Genomic DNA, 16706 nt, shown 5'->3' on the forward strand with positions numbered 1-16706 from the left:
GGCTAAGAAAGAGATCCTTGATAAAGGACTCTTTAAAGTAGAGTCGAGGGTCGACTCTACTTCAGGGATACGAGAGCAAGTACCCCTGCACTGCGTGCCGAGCTTCAAGTGGCTCTATGACGAGTACTTTTTGGCCGCCTGCGGCCTCAGCAGTCGGTGCTCAAGAGGTAGTCGGCCTGTCGAATACTCTGTTGTTCCATACATTTGTTGTTTATCTTTTATTAACTTTGCTGTTTGTTTTTGCAGCTGATGCCATGAGAAAAATCACCGCCTCCAAGACTGCGGCGGCCATGTTGCGGGCCTCTATTATGCAACAAGCTTCAACCGACTCCCCCAAGAAGGGGGCACCCTTGGTGAGCTCCGAACCTTTCACCCTCTTTTTGGAGTGTTTATGCATATACTGACTTTTTTCTTCTTTTTTAGACGGGTGCTCCAAGAGCTTCATCTTCTCAACAGCCGGACCCCAAGGCCCGGAAGACGACTGTTGGGAGCTCTCCTGGTTCTGCCAGGAAACAGGTGGCGGCTGAGAAACAGCCGGCCACTTCCTCTAAAACTCCAACTGGGCCGCCTAGAGGTATGAAGTTGTCCTTGTAAATTTTAGACTTGCTCCCTTTTGTTACTAAGTCTAATCCGTTTGTTTATGCTTGATGCAGCTGGCCCCCAGGAGCCTGACTTGGTAGAGATGGCCAAGTCTATGATCAGGGCAGTTCCTCCAGCTGAAAGGGAGGTGGTCAGGGGTGTCGGCACCCTTGACCTTGACGGGATTGCAGGGGTCCTTGCTGAGGTATACTTAGCATATTTTTTAGTATTTAAATTTCTGGACGCCTGTTTTCTTTTTTGTTTGGAAACTGACGCCTGTTTTTTTGTTCTTAGGCCCTGCTCCGAGTTAACGGCCTTCGCAAGCCGCTTGATCGGAAGAACAAAGAGGTAAAGGCTGCAAAAGCTATGGCCGCCTCTGACTGTGATAAGGCAATGTTTCAAATTGCCCAAAATGAAGTACTGACCATTGATATTCTTTATTATCAGGCGCAGGCTACCGCCGCTGTTCGGGCTCAGTTAGAGGCGGCCCAGAAGAAGAATGACGAGCTGGAGGCGACCATCACAAATCTTAAGGCCAAGCTGAAACCTCTTCGCCTAAAAATGTACTCTTACGAAGCCATGGAGAAATCCTTGGCCAGCGTAAAAGAACGCCTGGTGAACCAAGAGAAGAGTCTTACCCAAGAGCTCTCGGAAAAGGCCGAGCAAGAGAAGAAAGAGCTGGTCCGGGAGATGATGGAAGACTCCGCTCAAATCCAGCGCATGACCTGGGGCCGCCTCTTCCCCAGTGCCGACTTTGCCTCTTGGGAAAGAACGTACCGCCAGTGTTCGGAAACATATAATCAAGAGATCCTGGCGGCTGCTGAAGAAGAGGCGTTGGGAGAAGCGTTGGAGGAGGAGGAGGAGCCGGTAGTGGCGCTTGTGCCGCTTGGGGGTAAGGCATCAAAAAAGGATGCAGCTGAAGCCGAGTCCAGCAAGAAGAGTGCTGACCAGGCGGCAGCTGCTAATACTGAACTGCCCCCTTCTTAAGCTTTATGTATTCTTTCCACGGCCTGCGTGCCGTTTGCTTTGTATTTACCCGGCCAGGGGGCCGGGGCTTTGAATATTTTGCTGGTCTTTAATGACCGGCTTATTTTTAATGAATTTTTGTTTTGCTTCAAATTTGTCCAAGTATTCCATATCTAATATCCAATTGTTTACTAGACCGACTGTTTTACATGGCCGAACGTTGCAGACAGGTACGGATAGTTAGTACGCCGCCTATGCCCCTGGACGACTGGTTGTCTGTTTCCAGGATAGACGATCAGTCGGCCATTTATCCAATCGGTATTCGAACTATTTTGTCTGGATCCTTTTTAGGCAGGCGGGCCTGTCATTTGTAAATTTAACCAAGTAGGAAAGTGGTCTGACCAAGTAAAATAGAGTATTACCTAGTCGCCAAGGAATTGAGTAGTAGAGATAACAAGCGGCGGGTACCGGTTGTTTCCCTTTATTGCCAATGTTGTTGGCTTTTAACTCATAATTTGTTAACCTAGCAAGAGAAGTGGTTGAGAGCCCCTGTTTGTTAAAAAAACAGGCGGACGACTCATACCTTTTAGGCTCCATACTAATTTTGAGTGACTATTAAGTTAACATAGGAGTTACTTAGTCTTCGTCACAATCTAGATTGAGTAGTAGAGGTACCAGGCGGCGGAGGCCGGCTGATCCCCTTGATTTGCCAATGTTTGTTGGCTATTAACTCAATAGGTTACCTAGTAGGAATAGGGGTTTGAGTGCCCCTGTTTGTTAAAAACAGGCGGACGACTCAAACCTTTTAGGTTCCATACCAAATTTGAGGGAGTGACTATGAGTTAACGTTGGAGTTACTTAGTCGCCGTCACTTTTGTTTGAGAAGTAGAGGTACCAGGCGGCGTAGGCCGGCTAGACCCCTTGATTCGCCAATGTTTGTTGGCTATTAACTCAATAGGTACCCCCTGCATTTATCCCAAGTAATACAGGCGGTCATCTGACTCAGATGTCAACTGCTACCACTGGTTTGGTTAGTGATAGAGTTATCCTTGTCTCAAAAACGGCTACGTGGTTGCCCTTGGGGACAGTCGTATAGGTGCCGTGTAATTAGTTTATAGAACAATGTTCCACCCAAAAGGGAGCTGCTCTCTGCGACGAATTTCATCCGGAGGGATGCCGTCGGACGCCTGCTATGATGTTGGGACAGGTCGTATTAGTTTTGTAGATTTGATCAGTTGGCTTGGCGCCTGGTCTGATCATTTGGCCTGTGGCCTTGGTAAGTTCTTGGTGAAAGGAGGGTAGCCGCCTGTTAGGCACAGGGTCGGCCAGGCCCTGATCTTTTTAGCTAAGTATTAGGGGGGTGGCTATGTGTTTGGAACCAGTCGGCCATCTTCTAATGGAGAGTAGCCGACTATATGCCCAGACGACATGCCCCTATTGTGAGTGAAATACTCAATGGAGAGTAGCCGACTGTAAAGGTACAGACGGCATGCCCCTCTGAAGATAGAGTGAAAAACTCAATGGAGAGTAGCCGACTGTAAAGGTACAGACGACATGCCCCTCGTAGTAAAATTAAACACGGAGAGTAGCCCACTATTTGTTAGTAAGCGTGCCCCTCTTAGTACAAATTTGAATAGTAAGTGCACTTTTATTAAGTAGCTCTTGACTATTTACATCATTCAAAAGAAATATTTCTTAAGATTATCTACATTCCAAGTTCGAGGCAACGGTTGTCCGTCTGGTGTTTCCAGACAGTAGGTACCGTCCCTGACTTCCTCATAGATTCGGTAGGGTCCTTCCCAGTTGGGAGTTAGTTTGCCAGACTCATTAGCCCTACCAACTGCTTCCATTTTTCTAAGTACAAAGTCCCCTACTTTGAGTGGACGCCTGTGTACTTTTTTGTTGTATGATCTAGTCATTCTCAGGCGATAGATCTCATGGCGCAAGACAGCATTGCCCCTCTTTTCAGGAAGTGAGTCTAATGCCAGGCGCATGGCTTCCCAGTTTGCCTCTTCGTCATATAGCATTACTCGAAGAGTCGGCTCGTAGTGTTCTATTGGAAGAACAGCTTCCGCACCGTATGTTAGGAGGAATGGAGTTTCTCCAGTCGCCCCTTTTTCAGTCGTCCTAATGGCCCAGAGAACATGTGGTAGTTCATCCGCCCATAGGCCGCCTGCTCGTTCAATCTTTTTCTTGAGACCGTTTGAGATGATTTTATTAAAGGCTTCTACCTGGCCGTTTGCTTGTGGACGGCCGACAGATGCAAAGTAGTTTGAAATTCCTTGGTCACCCAACCAGCTTTTGAGAACAGGCGTCTCAAATTGGGGACCATTATCAAAAACCATAGACATGGGAACCCCGAACCGAGTGATGGCATTTCTCCAAATGAATGAAATTACATCTTTCGTCTTGATTCCCTTTACAGCCTCCGCCTCTACCCATTTAGTGAAGTAGTCGACGGCAACAAGTATGTACCTTCTTCCGCCTGTAGCAGGCGTATATGGACCCAGAATGTCCATGCCCCACTTAGAAAACGGTAGTGGGCTGTGAATGGTAGTGAGGTCAGTAGCCGGACGGTGAATTAGTTTTCCAAACCTTTGGCACTTGTCACATTTTTTCACCATCTCCATTGCATCTGCTTCCAAAGTAGGCCAAAAGTAGCCCTGCCGCCTTGCCCTTTGAGCAAGCATCCTACCACCTATATGAGAAGCACAGTAACCAGAGTGAAGATCATCTAGTATCTCTCGTCCCTTTTCTGGAGTAACACACTTTAAGAAGGGTTGAAGGTACCCCCTCTTGTGAAGTTCTCCCTTTATCATTTCAAAACAGGTGGCTCGTTTTTTCAGTGCTGCCGCCTGTTGAGGATCATCCGGCAGTGTACCGTTTGTCAGATATGCCCTGATTGAATCCATCCAGGTTGAGCTTCTGTCTAGGATTCCAATAGGGTTTTCCTCGATGCTTCTCTTCTCCATTACTTCCCAAAAAACAGTTCGAGGAGTATCAGAGGAGGCGGATGATGCTAATTTTGACAGTGCATCCGCCTGGTTGTTTTCTGATCTCGGCACTTGGATTAGATGGAAATCCTCAAGGGAGCCGACTGCTTGTCGGACCGCCTGTAAATACTTGATCATGGCCGGATGGGTTGCTTCGTATTCGCCATTGTACTGACTCACTATCAATTGTGAATCGGAACAGGCGTCTATTTTTCTTGCCCCTGCCGCCTTGCACATGCGGATCCCGGCTAGTAAAGCTTCATATTCTGCCTCATTGTTTGAAGCCTGAAAACTGAAGCGTAGAGCATACTCGTACCTGTCGCCCTCTGGCGACTGACATATGACGCTTGCTCCACAACTATTTGAAGTAGAGCTTCCGCCCACATATACCTTCCATACTTGGTCTGGAACTTGAGAGTCAGGAGGACGAGTCATCTCTACAATAAAGTCAGCAAAGGCTTGCCCCTTCACTGCTTTTCTAGGCTCGAAAGTAACTTCGAGGCTCTGTATTTCTATGGCCCATTTGATCATTCGGCCTGACGACTCCATGATGGTCAGTGGCCACTTGATAGGTTGATCTGTATACACGACGACTGCATGTGCCAAAAAGTAGGGCTTCAATTTTTTAACAGCCATGAAGAGTGCAAGACCAAATTTCTCCACTAGGGGATACCTCAACTCGGCATTTTTCAGTACGTGACTGACAAAGTAGACCGGGAGCTGACAGCCGTCTCTTTCAGCAAGGAGAACAGCGCTTAACGCATGATCAGAGACGGCCAGGTACATGTAGAGAACCTCTTTGGGCAAAGGGCTGACCAGCCTCGGCAAGGAATGCAAGTGAACTTTTAATTTCTGGAAGGCGGCCTCAGCATCCGGCCCCCATTCAAACCTTGCCTTCTTCTTAATTGCCTGGAAAAAGTATAGGCATTTGTCGCCTGATCGGCTTAGAAATCTTCCCAAGGCCGCCAGACAACCTGTTAACTTCTGAACCTCTCGGATGGTACGAGGCGAGTGCATGTCAATGACCGCCTGCACCTTCTCAGGGTTCGCCTCTATTCCTCTCTGATTGATAAGGAATCCGAGAAATTTCCCAGACTCAACTCCAAATACACATTTCTTGGGATTGAGCATGACATGGTGCCGCCTGAGTGTGGCGAAAGTTTCTCGGAGGTCCGACAGATGATCTTTCTGAAGTTTAGTATTGACAATCATATCATCAATGTATGCCTCGACGTTTCTCCCAATCTGATCAAAGAACACAGTGTTTATCATTCGTTGGAAGACCAAACGGCATGACCGTGTAACAGTATAACCCCTGATCAGTGACGAAGGCCGTCTTCTCCTGATCTTTCTTCCATAAAGGAATTTGATGGAAACCAGAATAGGCGTCCATAAAACTCATCAAGGCATGGCCGGCTGTTGAGTCGACCAGGTAATCAATTTTAGGTAGAGGGTAACTGTCTTTGGGGAACGCCTTCTTTAAGTCTGTGTAATCTACACACATTCGCCAGGTGCCATTCGGCTTTTTAACAAGCACCACATTTGCAACCCATTCTGGGAAGTAACATTGCCGAATGAACCCTGCATCAAGTAATTTTTTAACTTCGGCGGCTGCCGCCTGACTTCTTTCTTCGCCATGGTTCCGCTTCTTTTGCCGTACCGGCTTCTTTTTCGGATCCACGGCGAGTTTATGTACCGCCAGATCAGGACTAATGCCTGGCATTTCATGGACTTCGAATGCAAAGATGTCCTTGTATTCTTTCAATAGGTTGTGAAAGTCGTCACCAAGGTTTCTCAGAGCAGTCGTCCCAACTTTGACTGTTCGGTCATGACGTGAGTCGTCTAAGATCAGGTCCGCATGCTCACCAGTCGGCTGAGGGCGGAACTCATCCGGCCGCTCCTCTGCCAATGATTGCTATTTTCTTGCTTTTCTTGCGGCCCCTGTCTGGGATGTCTTTCTCTTTTTGCCGCCTGCTTCTTGAACAGGCGCACTCTCCTTGTCAAGGTCTGTTTTTTCACCGCTTGACCCAGTAGCCATAACAGTGGGCTTGACATCCGAGAGATAGCACTCTCGGGCCATCCTCTAATCTCCCCTTAGGGAGCCGACTGTTCCATTATCCCTCTCAAACTTGAGCAACATAAGAGATGGGATTATAACAGCCTTGGAATTATTCAGGGTAGGTCGACCCAGAATCATGTTGTAGGCCGAGAGTTCCTCTACTACCAGGAACCGGACTACCATGTGTCGTCCTTCCCCTTTTTCACCCAGGCGGATGGGTAAATCTACTCGTCCCAGTGGGTGGACGACTCCTCCTCCAAACCCTACTAAAGGGTGGGAGGCCGGATGTATGCAATCAGTCTGATATTTTAGTTTCGACAGACATTTGCTACTGATGAGATCTGAGGAGCTTCCGGTATCTATGAGGATTCGGCCAACTCTCTGGTTGGCCACTTTACATTCAATAACGAGAGGGTCGTCATGCGGCCCCCTTACCCCTCCTAGATCTTCTTCAGTGATGACAATCTCAGGAAATGAATATTTGGACGACCGTTCTTGGTGAACGGAATTTATATCTAACCGCCTGATATTGTCTTTTTTGCCCCTAATAGTGGGGCCGCCTCCTGAGAAGCCGCCTGCAATGGTGTAGACGACTGCATCATCTGTATCAGAGTTGTCGGCCTGCTGATTCTTTTTGGCCGACTGCTTTTTTGAGGAAGTGTTCCCCGTAGATTTCTTGACATAAGTGTCAAAATCACCTTGCTCAGCCAGGCGGTCTAGGTACCGCATGAGACTGATGCAGTCATTGGTGTGATGACCAACATCATCATGATAAGCACAGAATTTATCTTGGTTCCGGTTGTTTGCAGAACCCTTCATGGGGACCGGCTTCTCAATTGAGATCCGTCCCTTGATTTCTTTTAGGATAAACTGGTTATCCTTGTTAAACGCATACTTTGGGGAGTATGGTTTGAATTCTTTTTTCTTTTTCAGGGCCGGCTGTTTAGAGGAATCAGCCGCCCAGACCTCTTTTCTTTTCTCATCTTTGTTAGACGACTGTTTCTGTCGTCCTTCTCTTTTGTCGAACCTTTTCCCATCCGACTGTTTTACCGTACAAAGATCAGTCGCCTGTATATAGGCTTCTGCTTCAATCAAGGCCTCTTGAAGAGTCGCCACCCTCTTTCGAACCAAATCAAATTTGAAGGTAGACCCGTCTTTGAGACCTCTGAAAAAGTCAGTATAGGCTACCTCATCCGGTAACCCTTGAATCTGTATTCTCATCAGGTTAAACCGCCTGATGTAAGAACGAAGCCCCTCCTTCTCGTCCTGCTAAATTGTTCCCAAATCAAGGGTCGTTTTCTTCGCAGGGATGTTCATGGCGAAGTTGGAGGCAAATAAGTAAGCAAGCGTCCTGAAGCTATTTACACAACCAGTCGGCAGGTTGCCGAACCATTGCTGTGCGATTCCTTTGAGAGTCGCTGGGAAACACTTGCACCAAGTGGGATCATCCAACCCTTGAAGGTACATCAGGTTGGTGAATGCCATCAGATGGTCTTCTGGGTTAGTAGTGCCGTCACAGGCGCCTACTAGTACATTTTTCACTTTGGCCGGCTGAGCGGCTTCAGTAATTTCCTTGGAGAAGGCCGACGGCTATTCACCAAGTCTAAGCAACCGTAGCTGCCAGTCCATAGGTTGGACGTTTTTTGCTGCAGGTCCACCAAACGGAGGTGGTTGCAAAAAATACTGTTGTTGCGGCACAAATGGTAAGTTTGGTACCGCCTGGTCGCTATGAAAGCCGGACTAACGGGAGGTGCCGCCTGACTGACTCTCATGATACGACTGAGTATGCCTCATCGAGGCATTTCGCAAACTGTCTTGAAAGTTTGAAGTAGAGGCCGACTCTGACAATCGGTCACTCTTCTTCTGCTCTAGCAGTAGCCGAGCATCTGTGAATGTTTGCTTCGACCCGTCCGCCTGAATATGACGAACAGGTTTCCTATTTCCTGTAGGATAACGGAATTTTGTGAAATCAAGGGCAGGTGGCTCCCGCTTCCTAGATTTAGGATGAGGAGTCGTCTCTCGCCCTTGAACTGGCTTCCTCTTCAGTGAAGTGGAGGGTTTCTTGGCCGACTGCTCCTTGACTGGAGCAGGCGGCTTCTTGTTGATCAACTCTTGAATCTCTCCCTTGAATTCCCTCATGAAGGTCATGAGTTCGTTCCTTGTGATGGGAGCAGACCCATCAGTCGGCTGTTGCCGAACAGGCGGTGCGCCTGCTGGCTCGCTTCCTGTTTGAAGATGCTCTCGTTCCCTCCTTTCGGTATGATGGGTACGTCGGGCCCTTAGGGTCCCGTCTAAAGCTGTATGAGCTTCAACTTCGAATTCACTTTCGGTATCATGGTCCGACTGAACTTGAGGGTCGTCTAGGGGACGCCTCTCTTCAGGAGTCGGTACAGACTTGGATGCCATCTCAGAAGTACTCTCCCCACAGACGGCGCCAAATGTTTCGGGGTTTTCTGATGTCCTGCGGGAGAGTTACTATTCCGAGACTGGAACCGGACGCCTGTACCTGCAAAATAACGGAGACTCCTGTGAGCTCCGCCTCCAACGGTCAAGTTAGTGCCTGATTAAGGAGTAGTTAATGCGGAAATTAAAGTGATTAGGTCTCTCTAGGTGAGAGTGATTAACGTAGGTAATCTGCTTTGTTAGCGAGATCAGCTGGTTATTACTGTGTGTAATTAATGTGTTTTTTCCGTAATGTTTCTGTTCTCTTTTTTGTAATCCCCCTTAATGAGGATTAAGGGAGGTATTTATAACCTTGGGAAACGTGCCCATCCTAGGTTTAGGTAAACCTAGGGCCGATTGGGCTTCCCTCGGAAATTGGGCCTGGGTGGCCGGTTTCTCCATTAGGCATGGAGTATGCCACATGTCGTGACATAACAGGTCCAAGGTGGACGAATAAGCGCGTGCCACGTGGGAAGCCCTGGCTGTTCCAACTGGGGGACACTTGGCAGGACCTGATTGGTCCACGTGGCGCATTCCGATTGGTGGGAGTAAAATCCCCTAATCAGCTACCATGAGGGGTAGCTTTCGAGCATTCGCAAATGCACATCCCATAGCGGAAGGCTGGCGACAATTGCCTGGAAGGATGACATTGATAACGCCGATAGCTGCTTTGGCTGCTATGAAGCCATGATTAGAGTGGTCTTCGCTTCCCTCTCTATAGAGGAATTAAAAATATTTTAAAGGGGTACGAGTTAGGCATCTGGAAACTCACCCCAAATTGATGGATAAATATATTAAGTTACATCGTCGCCTACGAGTTTCAAAATATAGAGCCAAGTTTTGCGGCCTTTGCTCATATGCACTATTTGAGCCGGGCGCCAAGCGGGTATGGAGCATGGTACACACTGATCACCCATCCGCAATATCTGATGTCCTTGGACAAACCGTCCAAGTGGACCAGTTGGAAGGAGAAGTTTTACTTAATCTCCTCGCCCAAGTTGGGACACAACCGGTTCTTATGCCGGTATAATAAGGATCCGAATCTGCTTGGAAAGAAGTGCGCCCTCCCCCGCATCTGTCTAGGGCTTACGAACAAATAATGGAGCTCGGGTTTTTTGAGACTACGTCTGAGCCCCTAAAGGAAGGGACCCATATAATTGTTCCTAAGAACTGGATACCCCATCTGGACTTTTTGAAGGATGAGGCCTTCCTTTTCACATGTGGTCTTAGCACCATGCCCCCACAGGGTAGATTCACTATACATCCGGTAATTTGCCGCCTCTATTGATGCACTAACTGTTTTATTGGTTTATTTAACCAATTCTTTCTTTCTTTTTTTTTTTTTTGCAGAAGAAGCGCTAAAAATAGTGAACCCATGAAAGACGCCTGCTAAATCTACTGGCCAGTTGAGAAAGGAGCAGCTGCTGGAGAAGAAGGCGTCTTGGAGGCCAAATAATCTAAGAAGAGCGGGGTAAGGTCGTCTTCCATACATCCTAGCCTTTTGCTTTAACTTATTAATTCGCCGGCTATGACCCTTTCTCTTCCTTTACAGAGTGGAAATAGATCCATTCCACGCTCTATTACCAAGTTGTTCAAGCAGCCGGGGGATGAGCTGACAAAGACCCCAGCTAAGATGGTGAAAAAGAATCCTTCACAAACAATCCCTTTAGTCGACCCAGATCATCGTACAACCGAGGGTAAAATCCCAGTTGTGCTGAAAGCTCTGAGTGAAGCTCAGAGCGCGCTGCTGAAAAACAGCCGGATGCCTCTACGAGATCGAAGAGTGGCAAGCCACTCAATGTTGCAGTCAGCGCTGCAATGGCTGAAGGGGGAGAGTCTTCTTGATAAGTGGCATTTATGCCACTATTTAGATCCTCTAATCGAGGTATTTTTCTACGTTTGTCCCTTGTTTGTACCCCTTTTCTCCGTTTATCTCTTTATTATATTTTTGTGCTTTTCCTCGTGTTTTGTAGGCTTTTGGAGTTTTTTTTAATAGAATGAAGAGCTTGGAGAATTGGAGTTCATTTGAAGAGCTACAAAGGAAGTTAAGGAGAAAGCAAGCAAGGCCATGCGGACAACGTGGGTCGCGCTTTCAGAATGGCGTGGGCGCGCCAAACCCAGCGCGGGCGTGCCTAACATTGGGGTCGAAAATATTGAAGGAGGCAGAATGTAGGCGCGATTTGGGCGCGGCTTAGGCGCGCCCGCACCTAAGATAGGCGCGGGAGCGCAAGGGCCTGAACTCCAAAACTGACCTTTGTTCACTCTTTTAGCCATAACTTTTGATCTACACATCGGATTGAGGTGATTCAAATTGCGTTGGAAACTAGACGATAGGTCTCACGCTAGAAGAAGATTCCTAGAACAGAATTTATGGATATTTGAATTTGAATGTCGCTGCCAGGCCGAAACCCAGATTGGCGCGGGCGCGCCATTCTACTGCGGTTCTATTTTTAGCCCGATTCTCTCCTATTTTTGGGGAAGTTTTGAGGGTGGGTTTCTTTGGGGGTTTTCTCTCTCCTCTTTGAGGGGTTAAACCCTAACATCTCTCCATCAATCTTCACATAAATTAGGCTTAGATTTAGATTTAATCTTTGTTTTTATACTTTGTAATGTAGATTAAGAGTAATTTAGGGTATTTTAGAGAGAGAAAGTGAAGAGCTTCAATGGTGGATTGAAGAAGATGAAGATGCAAAGTGACATTGTTTTGGATTCCTTTTCAATACTTCAATGAGCATTCTAAACTCTATCTCATTTATTGTTCTTTCTTAATTTCTTGCTTGATTAGAGTAGTTGTTTAGTTTAATTGCTTCTCTTTGTTCTTCTTGCTGGGTTTTGTGTTAGTTGTTCATGATTAGTGAGTAATTCCCTTTACTAAGGGATTGGTGATAGCATGTGGTGAATCTTGAATGTATTAGGCTAGACAAATGTTGGTTATGTGTGATTAAATATACCTTGTAACCATGTTTTACTAATTACTCCATGTGAATGGCCAATCATGTGTTGTAATTGGGTGGATTGAACTAAGTTATGACGATAGTGTAACTTAGGGATATCCATTAGGTGATCGATTCTATGCAAAAACCTTAACTTTCACAGCTTATGACGATAGTATGAGCATGTGTTAAGTTGGGAAAGCCTTTGACCCCGATAGGTGGTTAGATGGTATTGTTGGTATTGCCTTATATGAGATATTTGGTTTGCATGTAAACTCATTTCCATTGCCTAACTTTATTGAAGATCATTGTCATGTTTGACCCTCTCCCTTGGTGTTAGTTTAACTTAATATTAATCTCATTTTTGTTTATTGTTCTATCCATCCTATCTCTTTGACCTAGCTTAATTGGTGGTGGTGTTGATAGTGTTTATGTCGTCTCCGTAGTTCGACCCTCTACTTACCACTAAACTTGTTTAGTTTAGGTGTAGGTTTATAAATATTGTTTGGTTGAGGGTAGTTAGTCCAACGACCTAATTATCCTTCACCACTTCTCTACCCAAGACCTAAGGTAAGTCTAATATCGAACTCCCTTGGCCGCTTGACTTCATGCGAGTTCAGACTCGAGTCAGCCCCTTTAGAGGTTCGATGAGCAACCGGCATAAATTGGATACTGCTTGTGCTACTTTCTAACCAAGTACTTTTGGTGCAGATACTTCCTCAAGGCCGCCTGACGTCTAGGAGTTTTCCAAGAGGATGGTAAGGTCTCTGACTCGATCAGACAAAAGCTTAGTGCCTGATCTACAGGTAGTTCACTTTGACCGGATCTAGGGCTTGCTGGCTGAGGTAACTCAAAGTTCATTTTATACTTTATTCTTATTCTTTTCTTATTGAAGTGCTTAACTTGCCATCTACACCCCTTTAGGCAATTCTAAGGGTAGACGGACTGAAGGCCCCCTTGAGGCGGAAACAAGAAGAGGTAAACGATGCTAACAAAAGGCTCATGTAGCTCTCAACTCTGAATACAGACAGCTGCTGAGTCCGATTTTTCTCGATGACATGTCAAGCATTGGTAAAGGTTTTCTTGCTGTCATCCGGCTGAATAGCACGGATGATATTCTTTGTGAATGCCTGGGGCAGAAGGATTTTCGTCCAGTGAAGGGCGGCAGGCGTAGTCTTCACCTTGGGATGTTGAGTAAGTTACCTGTCTCTGACTGACTTCTTCCTCGCAGCTCGAGGAGATTTTTTGGCCGACTAACTCTTGATATAGCCAAACGTCCTCTTTTCGATTGGGTCCTTGACTCACCCTTGAAAATTATCATGAATTTCATGAGCTCGTCTCGGGTTACTAGGGCCTGACCTCCTGCCGCCTTGGTATTACCAACCGGTGGTCCTGCAGACCTGTTGGTACCGATTTTGCTGTTTACTCATTCTAGCTTGTCTCTGGAACGGATGTGCTTAGCAATAAGTGACCCGTCAGGGGCCACAAAAGTTTTGGCGTGCACATCGTGGTCGTCTTCATGGTCTGTAAAGACCTCCCCATCAACCGTAGGACGGTTGGGGTCTGGTAGTGGTATAGACTCTTGAACCATATTTGAGGTACTCTCCCCACATACGGCACCAAATGTTTTGGGTGTTTTTGTCCCTCGGGAGAGTTACAGCTCGAAGACTTGTCCGGTGGTGCCTATACATGCAAAATAACAGAGACTTTGGTTAGTTGGGGATCCGCCTCCGACAATCAAGTTAGAATGCGTTGGAGAATGTGAAAAGGTGCGGAAAGTAAAGTGAGATCTTCTCAGATTTCGAGATCAGGTGTTTTCTCTGATGTAAGAGAATGTAGGGTAGTGTAATAAATGATTGAATTTGTCCCATAAATGGGGGATATCTCCTTATTTATAGGGTCATTGGAAAGTGTGCCCTTTTCTAGGTCACTTTGACCTAGATTTGGTGGGTTACGCTGTTTTGCGGCTTTCTTGGGAATTGGGCCTTGAAGGCCGCAATTGTAGCAGACTTCTGAGATTGACACATGTCAGCAAGTGAGTGGTCCATATGGACCTGTCCAGGCTTGACACGTGTCCCTCTCTTATTTATGAAAGGAATGGTGTCCTTCGAACAAGTATATTATTCTGATAGCGGGTTCAGAATTATTAGAAATCTAATATATTCAGTAAGGTCAAGTGATCGGAATGCTTGGGTGGAGGCCGCTTCCAATCAGTATTATTAATATAATTAATATTACAGCTTAATCTTGACTGAACCCTTCGGGTCACACCCAAGCAAAATATACGAACCGACTCGACGAATTAATTCGGAAGAAATTAATTCGTCGCCCGAGTGTTAAATATTTAGACGTCGGAAATTCGAGCTTAGAGCGTCGAAACCGAGCGTCGGAAGTCGAGTCAAAAATAATAAAAAGACGAGACGGCAAATTAGTAATAAATCAACAATGACCAAAATACCCCTAGCATCGGAATCCCGAATGCTAGAGGATTAGCCGAGCTAGCAGCCCGCACCATGTGCGAGACATGCTAGCAAGGTGTGGCTAGCAGCCCGCACCATGTCCGAGGCATGCTAGCACAGCACGCCCAGCAGCTCGCAAGCAGTGCGTGGCGTGCTGGCGTGCGCTGCTGCTAACAGCCCGCACATGTGCGTGGCTAGCTAGAAGCGCCCTCGACATCAGCAGCCCGCACTGATGTGCGTGGGCGTGCTGGGCCGAGCTGGCAGCAGCTAGCAGCCCGTACGGTCCGAGGCTAGCTGCGCCGTGGGCCTAGGTCGGTTAGAAAGGGGAAGCTAGTAAGTATGCTTGCTTTTTGATGTGGACAAGTGTCACAAGCAGAGGAAGGAGTGGGGAGCTAGTATGGTCCCCTCCTCTCCAAGTGGTCCATACTCCTCTTTACATATGACTAGGACACTTGTTGATTTATTACTTGCTTATATATTTAATTTAATTTAGCTTTAAATTAATTTGTGGAATTTCATGAATCCCACATTGATGGGATAGAAATTCCCACTCATACTTTCCTCTATAAATACCAACCTTGGGATTTGGAGTAAAGTGCTTGAGTGGGAGTTAGAAAGAGCATTCCATATTTTGGAAAAACTCTTAAACTCCATTAACACTTGGGTTTTGGTCGGACCTTGCTAACTCCAAGGTAGCGGACCTAAAAAGTCGTGTTCGTCCTTTGTGGGTGGATACCGTTGGAGGCATGACATTTGCGGTGCTCAAGGCTTTCAAGTAAGAGCCCGTTTTGAGAGGGCGAAGCTCGCTTCAAGGGTATGATTCGTTCTTCCTTTTCTTGTGTTTATTTATTTATGCTTTATGGTTTTATTAATTATGAGTGGTTCCTTGGGTCGGGGTTGTTTCCGCGGTGAGTCGGACTCACCAAACCCCAACAGCGGTATCGGAGCCCCGCTCGTTTATTTTTATAATCATGTTTTTCAAGGTTTATTTTGGCTTATTTTTCTGGTTTAAGTTGCTAATTAGATTAGTAGCTCGGTTTTATATATTTTAATCCCGTTTTTAATGTCGAATTTGGCCCAAAACCCAGATTTTTGCCCAAAAATAGTGAATTTTGGGTGGAAAAGGTGTTCTGGAAAGGTTTTTAAACACTTTGGGACTGTGATTTTAGCCAAATTCTGACCAGAAATGCCTTTTTTGAGGGATTTTTCGTTATTGACGAAAAGTTTTAAGTCTTTTCTAACCTTGAAATTAATGGCATAACTTGTTGATTATGTGGTTGATTATTTGCATTATTTTCTGCACTTTTAAGTCCTCTTAAAGCACACTTACTTGGTAGTATTTGATGCTTAAAGGTTGATTTATTTTCACATAATTGCAAACTAATTGCTTTTTAGTGTGAAAAATTTTGTTTTGAGGCTTCCTAAGTGTTAAAGATTCAATCTTTTTTTGTGATAAGTGATTGAAACTTTAAAAACCACTAAATTCCATGTTATTTTGTGTTAAACTTTGTTGTTTTAATCATTTAGAGTTGATTGGAAACATAAAGTTTCAATTTTTGTGATAGAAATTTGGTTATCTTCATGTTGGAAGATATAATTTTCAATGATTCACAAAATTTAGATGTTGGAATTTTCATTTGAACATTAAAGTTCATATTTTTCCAACTTCCCCTTACTTTGTCAAATTCTCAAGTTTAATTTAAATTGATTAAATAAAAAGTGAGAAATTGCCTCAACTTTGTTATTGCACCAAGCTAATCCAATTTAATTAAGAATGATTCTTGGAATTATTTTGGTTATTTGCACTTTGAAATGTTATTAAGTTAGACTTGTTAAAAAATTTTATTTTTTGCTCATTAAGTTAGTTCTAAAATTAATTTAAAATTAATTAATTATGTCTCGCGAAATAGGATCAAATCCTGAGGCCATGGCACGCAAAACGAGGTAAAGAACCACCCTTGGCTAGCCGGGCTGCATAGCAGCCCGCATGTGGCTGCCAAGGTGGCTGCCCCGCCTTGCGTGCAGCCATATGCGCGGCAGCAGCACACGGCCACAGCAGCCACGCAGCAGCAACCATGGTTGTGCGTGCGCGTGCGTGCGGCAGTGGCAGCAGCTCAAGGCTGCTTGCCGCGGGCCGTGTGTGCGGAGCTTTTGTGTGTGTATGTGCTTGGTGCGGTGAGGAGAATGGCCGTAGTGTGCTTAGTTGGCACGAGCCGCAATTATTCGAGTTTCTTTGGATAAACGCTTAAAGCAAAAGCCACTTGAAATGCGGTTA

Source organism: Chenopodium quinoa, unplaced genomic scaffold (assembly GCF_001683475.1).
Source record: "Chenopodium quinoa cultivar QQ74 unplaced genomic scaffold, ASM168347v1, whole genome shotgun sequence".
NCBI classification, from domain to species: Eukaryota; Viridiplantae; Streptophyta; class Magnoliopsida; order Caryophyllales; family Amaranthaceae; genus Chenopodium; species Chenopodium quinoa.